This window comes from Amblyomma americanum, chromosome 4 (assembly GCF_052857255.1).
Source record: "Amblyomma americanum isolate KBUSLIRL-KWMA chromosome 4, ASM5285725v1, whole genome shotgun sequence".
Classification (NCBI taxonomy): domain Eukaryota; kingdom Metazoa; phylum Arthropoda; class Arachnida; order Ixodida; family Ixodidae; genus Amblyomma; species Amblyomma americanum.
Window position 1 is genome coordinate 3,196,243 of NC_135500.1, and position 13,076 is coordinate 3,209,318.

General features: G+C 45.8%; 1 long non-coding RNA gene across 1 annotated transcript; it reads right to left on the minus strand.

Moving 5' to 3' along the window:
• Positions 1-7,895: 7,895 nt before the first annotated feature.
• On the minus strand, positions 7,896-11,770 carry LOC144130032 (uncharacterized). The gene is made up of 3 exons (XR_013313934.1): positions 11,666-11,770; positions 10,705-10,829; positions 7,896-8,394 (listed from the first exon to the last, which is right to left on the minus strand). It is a non-coding gene; the product is annotated as an uncharacterized LOC144130032 (long non-coding RNA).
• Positions 11,771-13,076: the final 1,306 nt, after the last annotated feature.

A 13,076-nucleotide genomic window follows, 5' to 3' on the forward strand; every position in this document is an offset into this window, starting at 1 on the left:
TTGAACAATGTTCCTTTTATTCTTTTTTTTAAGGATCTTTCTAATGTGCATACGCAAAGCCACTACAGGAGTGCGTAGGCTGCTGCTGTAGCCTGTTGGGAGATGTCCTTATTTTTTTCCCTGATATGCATTCCGTTTTTTGTGTGTTTGTTTGTGGGTTTCTCTCAGGGCTTTATTAGTTGCATTTTATTGTTCAGAGCTTGCATACTTTTTTCTCTTTTCATGGCATCCAACCCTGTGTATGCCTGACACTAGTGGAGGGACTGCAGCAGCCGACCTTGCATGGCGTCGCATTCTCTGGTCCAAGGCACCTATTCCCCGTTCCAGGCTACTGGCTCAAGATTGTGCTTACAAGTCTGCACCTTGGCTTACAGGCAGAGTCGCATTAGGCTCACGTCGGCCAGGACTTCCTTGCCAAATAAAGTTTTCCTACCGACCCGCCTTGTCAGTAATTGATGAAACGTATGAACAAATGAGTAACAACTTCGTTTGCCGTATAGAAAAACCGTGTTACGAATCAGTTTTTTTTAAGGCCATACCCAGCCACCACATTGTTTCCTCTGAGCAACTTACTCATCTTTGAGGTAAGTGCTTGCCGTGTGTCGCATCACAGCCTGAAGTGTTGCTGCAGAACCGCATATTGCCTTCCTGTTTATGCCATTGCAGCAGAAAAGGCTTCACAAAGCTAATGAAAAAAAAATTTCGGCAACATACTGCTTTGAGACAGCTGCTAAACGGGTGCTGAAGCCCACTGAACATTGTAATTGAGGCCCTTTGAATTGAATGTTCTTTGTAGGTATTTTACAAAGGCAAGATAACAGTCCTAGCAGTGCCACTGGGATTGCAACTCCCTGCAAACGAGGCGGATTCTGTAGCACTGGGCTCTTGCTGGCAGTTTTTGAAATTCACATTGCCCGAAACTGCACTGTAAAAGAGCATAAAGAAAACGGTGTCTTCCTCGGTAATTCATGCCATGCAACATGACATGAAAACCATCACATGGCCAGTTTATCCATTGCCTCCAGGTTCAACACATCTGCCAGTTTCTATACAGTAGCTTGAGACTGTTGCACTGGAAAATTACATTTCTCTTGAAGGCACTTTTTGAGCAGGAATTGGGTTTACCCTGGTTTTCGTGATTTATGTTTTTGGTGCACAAACTGGGTAATATCAGGCTTTAACTGCTAACAAGAGACCCTAAATATTCGCAAAATTTGATTTATAGTCTTCTCTTACTGGTGATCTATCTTTCCTCAAGCAGAATGGTGGCTGAGTGAATTCGCATCACCTGTTAATGTCAGATTATTTTTTCTTTTCTCAGCTGCTGAGGGCCATTATTGCCAGAGGGGTATGTAAGGTGTGTACTGTAGACAGGAAAATTGCTTAATTCAAACCGACGGTATTTACAAAGTGGCACTTCGCTCCCGTCAAAATCGCGTATTTCAGTGCGACAAAGCTGCCGGTAATATAAGCCCACGCAACGGCCGTACAGCTTACCTGTCCTGACCGATGAAGCATGGCAATGCAGCACGCTGCATGTGGCCATCGTGGAGAACCACTCGTCTACTACCCCTGTCACACGGTGCTTTCGAAGTGCAGTTTCTCCCCAGCTGCGCTCCTGTTCCTGCCACGACGTGGGACCAGTTTATTTTACCGTATGCGGGGCCTATCGCGTGGAATCTGTGAGGCGCCGCTGACAGTGCTGATGAGCGGTCGCATAAGAATGAAAATACCCGTACCAATCCCTGTGGTCGGGCTCTCTTTATTCTGAACTATGAGTAAAGAACAATTTTTCGGTCCCCTTACCCTTTGTTTCTAATCGGCATAGTGTGAACAAATTTTCGGTCACTTAATACTTGAAGTATCGAGGCGTCGAATGCCTGACCATTGGTACGTGGCCATATATATATTTCCCACCCATGTCGCGCGCACAATTTGTCCCTAAACGTAATGACCGTTGGATATATTGTCTTCATCTTCAAAAGGCCTGTCGAAAATCTCAAAAGTTTATTATAGCGACAAGTTTATATATGATACTGCTCAAAGGGAGCACGACTACAAAACCACCGCCGCACACACGCGTTCACTCTTGGCGCTCTTAATTCAGTTCCAATAGGATGACCGAAAGTTTGAGCTGTAAAAGTGAGCACGAAACAACGAGAATTCACTGTGTGATCGTGTGTTTGAGGAAGGATCGCGCATAAAAGGTTTTACCACTAAACGCACTGATCATAGTGCTTGCATGCGGCACAGCGAAACGGTGATATCAATATAAAATGGAATTCCGCATCTGGCGCTTCTAGCCCTCGCAATGAAAAGAGGCAGGATTAATTTTTTCCTTTGCAAAACAAACATCTAGTAGAACCCGCTGTTACTTTCGCGGTTGCTGCGTTTTTCCCGGTTCGTCTTTTTTTTTCATATGAGCCAGATAGTCCAGCTGCCACAGAAGCCCCTACAACTGAAACTCGATCGCCCATATCTGTTACATAATGAAATTGTTGCATAATCCCCTTGTCGTACGTCGCGAAATTCCTCTCACGATGGTAGTTTACACCGTCCCGGAATTCGTTCAATGCGCGCGTAATGGCGACGCCGGCCAGAAAAAGCGATACTATACACGTACTCTATATAGGCACTTCTTCGCCGCTGCGTTCGGCGACGTCTGGAAGCACTCAGGCCAACGCCAACATACTTACAGACCATGTGATTTTTTGTGCGTCTGTTGGCACAGTTACACCGACGCTGCCACGCTAGCGCGAAGGACCGCACAAAAACGAAACTATGCCGCGGCAGACGGCACAAACAGCGCTGTACGAAATGCGCTTGCGTGGGTTCACTCCGACCGTTTTGTTTCTGCCATCCGCTTTATTCTTGTCGTCTGCACCTTAAAATAAACAATTTCTAGATTCCAATATAGCGCTTATTCTATGGGATTAATGCGGCCACTGCGATAACAGCGAAGAAGCGCACGCGTACCGCATCTTCGCACGCTCCAGGTATGCTCCCTCTTCATTGCTAAATACCTTCCACAGACAGCTGCTCAGGCCAACCGAGACTCATCGCAGTGCGTTTCTGAAGGACGGTATTTGATTATGTCAGTTTTGTCCCCCTTTCCCTTATATATCGTGTTCATTCTACTTGATCGCCATTGGATGTGCCATACGGGGCACATCCAATGTGCCTAGTATGTCCCGCAAATCCTCTTGAATAACGTTGCCGTAGGCTCGCCTGATATCCAGAAATGGTAGCCATAGAGGCCTGTGTTTCTTTTCAGCAATCTCTACATAATGCGTCAATGAAAACAGATTGTCTAAAGCTCCAACCTCCTTTGTTTCCGGAACCCATTGTGTAGCTCCCCTAGCACACCCTCGTTTTCCACCAAAGCCTGCAGTCTGTCCTTTATAATCTGCATCGCCACCCTATAAACCACACACCTCACTGTTATGGGACGGTATTTGCTTATGTCAGCATTGCCCCCCTTTCCCCTATATATCATGTTCATTCTACTTGATCGCTATTCATCCACTATCATTTTGTTCACTAAATCTATTAATGTTTGCTTGGATTTTGGTCCTAGCTTTTTATTAACATAATCGGAATACCTCTGGTCCTGTCGACGTGCCACTAGCAACCTTCTTCTCTAGTCGTAACGCGAGTGCATGGTTGCGCTCTGTGGAGGGCCACTGCGTCCGACACGGCTGCGCATCGAAGCGAAGTGGCAGATGACGGGAAGCGCCACGCCCAGGTCCAACTTCTGCGCCACTCGACTGCGATGAGTGGCCGTGTCGGACGCAGTGGCCCTCCAGAGAGTGCAGCCACGCACTCGCGTGTTCAGGGTGGACGACCCCGTACGCATGGGACCGCTGCTCGCTTCGACCGAAGGATGCCTCGGGGACTGCAGAATCACCGTGCCTGATCGTATTTCTGACCATTGCCACACATTGTAAAAAATTCACATTACTAACTTGCCTATACTCTGCGCAAATCAGGACGAAAGGTCGGAACGGATGAGCGCACATATGACCACTCGAACAACCCATAAATTACGCGAAATGAAAGCGTATTTTCATACCGTCAATTACGACAAGATTTTCCTGAGAAAGCTTCGAAAAGACTCATTTTTCTGGAGCGCCTTCGAAGGCGCAGGCACTACACAAGTACGAGCACACAAACCACACAAGCGTCCTTTCACAACGAATGTGCTACACCACACGTCCTGAGCATCCAGAGGCCGACCAAACAAGCAAGCGATGCAAAACGCCCGCGCCCGCACGACCGCGATCCACAAATCACAAATGACGCCAAGCCAATCTATAATCCATGGGTGAAAATAACGCTTTCGTTTTACGACCACGTCGGAATAACGATTTGGCTTGGCTTTCCGTTATTTTCACCTGGTCGAAATAACGCCGGCCTCTTTTACCCGTGTCTGCTCGCTGCGACGCATCACTGCTCACTGCTATCGTTCTTTATTTTCGTGGCTTTTCTTTCACAGTGCGTGCTGTGCTTGTGTAGTTCAGATCATTTGGACGTCTTGTGTGTCAAGCCTATGTTGGCCCTTAGCAGGCCTGTCGTGAACGAGGGCGACGCTCAATTTTGGGCTGCGTTCGTGGCGCATCAGGTAGCGCTACAACGCCTGCGCGTACAGATGCTGGCGCTGAGCGCTAAAATTGCCATGCTTGAAGAGATGAGGAAGCGACACCGGGGTCGGCCGAAGCTCTTTTTGTTGGCGGCGGTGCACCTGTCCGTCCGTGAGCAAAATCTGTCGGCGTACCCGCTCCCAGACTCGTGGTACGATACCACGCTTCCGCACATTCCGGACAGCGGACTCCGAGAAAACTTTCGGATCAACCGCGGCACATTCCGGTACATGGTGGCTGTTTGTGGAAGCATTAGCCGGCAAGATACCAACATGCGGAAAGCGATTCCGCCGGAGAAACGCGTGGCGATCGGCTTGTACCACCTCGCAAGATCAGCAGAAGAGCGGACTGCTGCCAACACTTTTTTGGCAACTGCTGCCAACTTGTTTGGCGTGAGCACTGGGGCAGTTAATTTAATATTTCACGAATTTTGCAGCGTGGTTGTGGAGCAGTTGGGAGCACGATTTGTGCCTTTCCCAACACCAACTGATCTTCACGATCACATGTGTAAATTCACAGCAGTCACTGCGTTAATTGAATATTTCACTAATTTTGCGGCGTGGTAGTGGAGTAGTTGGAAGCACGATTTGAGCATTTCCCAACCCCAGCTGAGCTTCATGAGCACATGTGTAAATTCGCAGCAGTCACTGCGTTAATTTAATATTTCACGAATTTTGCGGCGTGGTAGTGGAGTAGTTGGAAGCACGATTTGAGCATTTCCCAACACCAGCTGAGCTTTACGAGCACATGTGTAAATTCACAGCAGACTGTGGTTTCTCTCAGTCAAGGTGTTGGTGCAGTGGATGGCTATCATAATGAGGTGTGCCCCCCCAAAGCAAGAAGCTGCTGAATAATACAATCATAAGGGGTGGTACAGTGTCGCTCTACTTGCTGTCGTCGACCACACATACAGGTTCCTATGCACGAATGTTGGGAGCCCTGGTAGGAACAATGACCCGGCACTGTTTCAGAAGCCTCGACTGCCAGCTACTCTGGCTAGTGAGCTGTTCCGAAAAGAAACATAGCTCATTGAAGGTGTGGGAGTTGGCACAATTATTCTTGGTGATCAAGCTTTCCCATTGCAGACGCACCTGATGAAGCTGTACCGCTTCCAGGTGCCTCTGGGTCCCCCTCACAGACCTTTAACTACTGGCTGCCGAGTGCCAGACGTGCTGTCGAAAATGCTTTTCGACGCGTCAAGGCACGCTTTAGAATGGTGCTGAAGGCCTTGAGTGTGACATCCACAATGTCAGTTATGTGATCCGTGCTGCTTGTGTGCTGTACAACATTTGTGAGCAGCTCAGTGGCCGCTGTGATTCAAGCTAGTTTGGTGTGGTGCAGAGCGCTGATGAAAGGCGGACTCAGCCATTGTGCACAAGCAACCGGGAAGAGACGTCAGGTGTAGCCATCGGGGCACCCTGGCCAAGCACCTTGCCTTGAGCTAGAACCCAGTCCGTGGGAAACTCAAGAGCAGCTCAGAAGGGCACCTCTACCAAGAGGGAACAGCCCTGAACAGAGCTACACACACATTATTGAAGTAGCAGACAATGGGTTCGGCTCACCTTAAATGGCTACCATTGCACGCACATAATGCATACTCCCTACTGGGGTGAAGGTTATGAGGGTTACAACTAGTGTAATTTTCGTAACCTACATGTTTTTCATAAAATAGGTTTGGTTTATGGAGTTTAACGTTCCAAAGCGGCTTGGGCTATGAGTGATGCCGTAGTGAAGGGCTGCAGAATTTTCGACAACATGGGGTTCATTAACATGCACTGACATTGCACAGTGCACGAGTGTCTTGCTTTGCACCTCCATTGAAAAGCGGCCGTCGTGTCCAGGCTTTCAGAAAACAGTCTTGCATTATATAGCTAATGTTAATTATTGGTTCTTGTTAAACTACAAAACGAAATGCTTCGTATCAACTACTTGTACTCCTTATGTCAAACAAACCTTCACCTAAATGCAACCATATCTAATGAACCAATAATGAAGATTTCATTACTTCCTGTAAACAAATCTCTTTCTTCAGTTCTGCTCACACACGATAGTAAAATGCCAGCATGAGCTTTCCATTTTTATATGATTCATTCCTGTTGAGCACTGCTGTTTATGTTGCTGTTTCATTGCCATTGTACTACCTTTTTCATTGTTGTGTTTGTGCCACATGGTCTGCGTATTGTCAGCTATTCTATCACTTGCTGTTTGCTTATATTTTCGTGTATAACTAGCTATCGTCTTGCCACATTGCCAATCAGCAACTTGTTGGTACCTTGTCAAGCAGTACAAGCTTTTAGTATTGCACTCCTTCTGAAAGCAGAAGTACTTGCTGGAGGCGTTAGTTGGTTCATCATAAAGTTGAATGGCACAAAGGAACAAACACAGGAAGACACAGCAGTGGCGCTTTTTCTGTCTGTGTCTTCCTGTGTTTGTTCCGTTGCGCCATTTAACTTTATTCTGAAAGCAGTATAGTGAATGAAATGCATTCACTATATAGACCTTTCCAATAAGGGCCCCCTGGGTATCACCATATCTTTTCGCTAGGCTGTTGCATGCACCTGATGCTAGCCCAATGGAAGCGGATACCTGACCAAAAAAGCTGTTGGTACTTACAATCATATTACAGTGAACATTTTATATCTAGTCGAAGATTTAGCAATACTTGCGAGAATTTTTTTCCTTTTGCTCACGAAGGTAACGAAATCATGTCGGTCGCAGGTGGAAGATTCATATTTCTGCACACATCATCCACACACAAAGCAAACACAAAACTGTGACGTAATTGTGACCCAATGGGTGAGAGCTTTGAACGACTTACAGTGTGATAAAATTCATTACATTCCCATCCCAATACGCTTTCTGTGAACAATTTCATGTCATTACTATTTTGCTGTTGTCAAAATTCCCTACTGTTCTTTAACTTGCCCCCCCCCCCGCCCCCAAGTTATGTTGCAAGAAAAATATCAGCCTTGTAGCAAACAGTTCCTGGTGAACATGCAACAGCCATTGGTTCTGAGTGGAGAACCAGGTGGAGTGTTACTGCGAGAGCAGCAGCAATGTACTTGTAAGACTTGTTTGATTATTGCACTTGTGCACCCCTGCAGTGTAAGCATGGGCTCTGTTAATAACTAATACTGCAAGCTACCACGATAGCCAGCCCACACAATACAATTCACTGTTTAAAACACAGTACAAAACTTTCAGCAGTAAAAGATCTTTCATCTCATCACATGCTGTAATATCAAATAACTTCCAGCTGTTTTGATCACTGTTTATTGAGCGAGTCATTATTTTCTTTGTTGTCTAGAAATTTTGCAAGCAGTTGCACCATGCTTGCATTTATGGCATTCGCTTCCTTCTGGAGGCGCACCATTATCTTGCGCATTTTGTGTGCTTTGCGGTCGGCCTTTGCTGCTGCCTCGCTTTCTCCTTTATGGACGGCAACTAGCTGCTCTATAGCAGATCCTTGTCGCTTGTGGCGGCTCTTTTGGGGTTCCCTTCTTGCGCTTGTACCAGCACCGGCACTGCTGCTTGCCCCTGCTGTGGCACTGCTGCTTACGCCAGCACTGGCTCTGCTTGTGTCGCCGCTGCTGTTGCCTGTGCTTTGCAGTACAGGTACTGCAGCACTGGCACTGCAAATGGGGGAGCTGGCCGCAAGTTGTGAGAGGTCGTCTCTTCTGCTTCCTTCAGGCAGGCTGTCCTCCCATGACAGGAGCACTTCTAAGCCGTCTAGTGCCTTATTGACAACTGGCAGCTGCACATGATGAAACATACAAGACAACATGTTGTCATCTCAGAAAAGAGTTTAAATGTGTCCTAATGTAATGCAATAATCCGCTTACACAATATATTACAAAAACACAAACTTGTGATGGCCAAACTGGAAAGAAGTCAGCGGTTCAAATTTTTGTTTTCCTGAACATACCTAAAAAGATATATGAAGAACCAGACATGCACATCAGCATTCCCTAGCCCCAACTTTCACATGGACCAATGGGTTCAGTTGTTTTTTCCTGAATACTGTTGCGGAGTGCAGTCGCCTTCCTTTAGGTTTATGTGACTCGAAATATTTTGTGAAGGAGTTGGAGGATTTTTTTATGGCTCCTAGTGTTGGTGTCGTGACTAATGTTGAATTTTATGTCCTTTAAATGACTTGTGGCTGTTGCGGCTAATGGCTTTATGGCTTTTATAATTGTGCGCCCTCCTGCTTCGGCCAAAGTCATGGCTCGCAGTATGTAGATATAAATAAATGAATGAACAGCTGAACAAGACAGTATACCAAGCTGATCAAAGTCAATAACAAGCAATATGTTAAACATCTGCAAGCATGTGGGGCATGGTTGACCAAAGGTAAACCCAGCTGACGGGGTTGAGTTGAACAGAAGTACATGGAAGGTGAGGTGCGAACTCTGGCACGACAAGGCGCGGCGATTTGAAGACGCAAGTGCCATTTCCGCTCCCCACTGCCATTAATGCCCATGGTTGTGGGAGCAGCTTACTCTATCAACCCCCCCCCCCCCCCCCCAGTCTGACCAATGGTTCCAAAGGAAGGATTGCTGGGTCAGTTGGTTCATCATTCAAGGCTTAAAAACAGCACGAAAAATGGGATGATATAGAAAGAAGGGATAGACAGCACTGAACCTGCAATTGAGTGTATTTTATGTGAAATGGCAATAAATACAGAAAGCACACACAAAGAGCTTATAGACAAAAACGCAATACAATACAGATATTACTTATATACTTCGAACGAAGACAGCGCAAAAAAAGGACAACCACAGAAGAGGAAACGACACAAAGAACGCTTCTCTTATGTGGTTGTCCTTTTTTACGCTGTCGTTCATTCCAAGTATGAATCACCAACTAGCCCACCACTTTGTTTTATTGAATTACTTGGACATTACAGATATCACATAGAAATTTATTATCTACTTTGCTACTTCCCTTCAGTGTCCCTGTAGAGAAACAACAGTTCGCAATAACAGCTTATGATCCACAGGTTGCTGTATTATTCCACTGTATTCAAGCCCAGTTGCTAATAGAATCAATGGACGAAGATGAGTATCTACAAGAGAGAAGGATGAAGGTGAAGTTGCATGTGCGCAGGTGTGAAAGATGAATTGTCACACAGCATTAGCAATATTAATATATCACGCAAATAAATGCGCCGAAATTCTGGTGCGTACCATAACTTCATCTTACTAGAGACTTAAGTCGTATCCATCCGCAGTGTGTGCCTTTTGACATATGATTCCCACATGAAAAAAAAGGACGTAGCCTAAACCAGCGATGCACATTGAACTCCCTGTACAACAAAGCGGTCTTTGCTCTGGCATGGTAACATTAAGTATATGGGGAAACAACAAGGATGAAGGTGAAGTTGCATGTGCGCAGGTGTGAAAGATGAATTGTCACACAGCATTAGCAATATTAATATATCACGCAAATAAATGCGCCGAAATTCTGGTGCGTACCATAACTTCATCTTACTAGAGACTTAAGTCGTAAGATGAAGGTGAAGTTGCATGTGCGCAGGTGTGAAAGATGAATTGTCACACAGCATTAGCAATATTAATATATCACGCAAATAAATGCGCCGAAATTCTGGTGCGTACCATAACTTCATCTTACTAGAGACTTAAGTCGTATCCATACGCAGTGTGTGCCTTTTGACATATGATTCCCACATGAAAAAAAAAGGACGTAGCCTAAACCAGCGATGCACATTGAACTCCCTGTACAACAAAGCGGTCTTTGCTCTGGCATGGTAACATTAAGTATATGGGGAAACAACCAGCTAACTACCGATATGTAGAATTGCTAGAAAGAAAAACAAGGATTTATGGACCAGCAGTGGGAGTTGCTTGGCAAAAATGTAGACGTGGAGGCCAGTGCCCATGTTTGTGGGAGTGGTTTACACTACTGCTTGAGTCTGTTCTTTATTATCTATCGTTGGCCAGCATTTAATAACGAGCATAAGTTCCGCACTGAGAAATGAGCAGCAATTGAATTCTGAAGTGATCTGAACGACAGATTACACGCAATGGTATAAATCACAAATTACCTCTGAACATTCCTCGACTCGCGCATTATCGTTGATGGGAAGGCAGCCAAGGAAACTGGAGCTGCCAGTAGAAGATCCATGAGACACCAGGCGACCTAGTTGAAGTTCCTGTCCGTCTCAGCTGCCTGGACAAATAAAAATGATGTGAGCTATTGAATGTGTTCCTAAAAAACATTTCAAGGTTGTCATCACAGCATTGCTCTCAGTGGATTAAACTTCACTGTACACATTCTCAATGCAAGAATAAAATTTCATAGATAAATGTCTAATGCATATGCGCAGGTACTGGTGAAATTAATGCATGCAATTAACATTTGCAATGTGGCTAAACTACATCCTGCTAGTTGCTGCTTTGGAATTGAAGCCACGACTGTGCATTATGGTTCAACTATTGTCACTTTAGCAATATCTTACTCGGTTAATTTCTAGATTTATTTCTTTCATATATCTTTTCCAGGCTTCACTGTGTATACTACTACACAAAGGCTGCTAGCACACAGTGAAGCCTGGTAAAGAAATATGAAATAAGCCTAGAAATTCAATTAACTACATTGCTGCTCTAGCAGGTGGCCAGAAACAGCGACGTGTAAAGCAATGCTGTCAGCGCTGCAGCTCGAAATTTGAAAATAAAAACGACGAACAACACGTGTGTAACGAGGAAGACGAAGTTTGCATGCAGCGCCGTGCACGCGTGCACGAGCGAAGATTCTAAGTGCTGCGTATGCTGCTCCTGCCCGAGGACATTACTCTCTAGTCCTTAATACCTCAACAATGCATTCTCAAGATCGTTTTCGACACTCCAGAACTGTGCGACGACGGCGAAGAGAATCGACGCGTTGCTCCAGCGACAACACATGCTACCGTCGCACATGCGAGGCTGACTTAAGCAGTTCAGCTGCACTATGAAAACAGCGCCAAGAACCCGATGGCACGAGCATCGTTCGGTAAAGGTCGCACTTACCGTATTTCTTGTTGAGGTTTTCCATTTTCTTTCAGCTTCATTTGTTTGCTGGTGTATGGGCTTTGTCCCGGCGGCAGCCCGGCGTTCAGTACCGCTACAATCGCAGCATATATCCAAGCATTGCGCGTGTTACCGTATCAGATCCGTATCAGATGCGTATCAGGGCCACGGTTGTTGATTCAAGCCAGATGACACAAATCTAGGAGGACGAGTCGTTCGATGTTGCTGCTGCTACGGGCGCCGCCATCTTGCCGATTAAGGTAGCAAAAGGAGGTCAGCAAGCTCGGCTTGGGTAACTGTGGTTAGGTGGCGTAACAGCAGTTTCGTCTGCCGTGTGAGCGCGGCTAACTATAGTTACAGGGAACCGTAGTTACCTTAACTGTGGTTAAGGTCGCCCATGTAAATGCGGTATAAGGGCTGAAATGCTTGGGAAATGGGTCCCAGACCCCACCTTGAGCAATCGAAAAATACCTTGTGCCATGGCGCTCTTTGGCAATAGAGGCCCTTGCGCCATTAAAATCCATCATCATCATCTGAAATAAATTAATAAATAAAAGGGATGCAATAGGCGTGTTGGGTCTTCGTCATGCTAGAGTGCTGCGCGTGCGCCAAACACTTCCATTCCTTCTTTCCGCTCCCGCTTCCCTTTCCACTTCAGGGGATAAAAGTCATAACACGCCCCAAATAAACGTCTTCTATGTTCGAGCTGTCTGTGCCTCGTAACTGTCCGGGCCGCAGGCCGTGGCTATGCAACAAGGCGCAACATCAACCAGTGGAAAGAAAGCAGAGTTTAATGGGGATTATCAAGTAATGCATGCTATGAAGGTAAATTCTTGGCATTCAAATTGAATAGGGAGCTGTGCGGTAGTCCAAGATATACGAGGCGCCCGCATTAACGCAGCAATGTATCTTCCATCAGTGGTCGCCATCGCCGATCCATCCTCTCCCCACGCTTCTGTTGCAAAAACTGACCGGCGTGATATCGGTCTCGAAAACGAGGAGGAGTCTTTTCGACACAGCTTAGCACCCGTGGCAGAAAATTTATAGCCTAGTCGCCGCCCAGTGTGAAGTTGACATCACCTGCCATTTCATTTCATTTCATTTATTGAAGCCTTAAGGGCCCGTGGGCATTACATAAGGCGGGGGCAAGAACAGTGTGTACAACATATGGTACCAGCTCAACAAAAACAAAAACAAAAAGCAATGAAATGAAACAAAGCAAAACATTAAAATTAAAACATTAAAATTAAAAACATTAAAGGAGATAGTAACACAGGATCAGATTATTTGATGAAGCCGAATACATCACGTAAGACACAGGTGATTCGCTAATTCAGTGCGGAAAATTGCTCGATCTGTGCAAGAAGCAATATTATCAGGCAGGGCATTCCATCGGGCTATTGCATCTGGG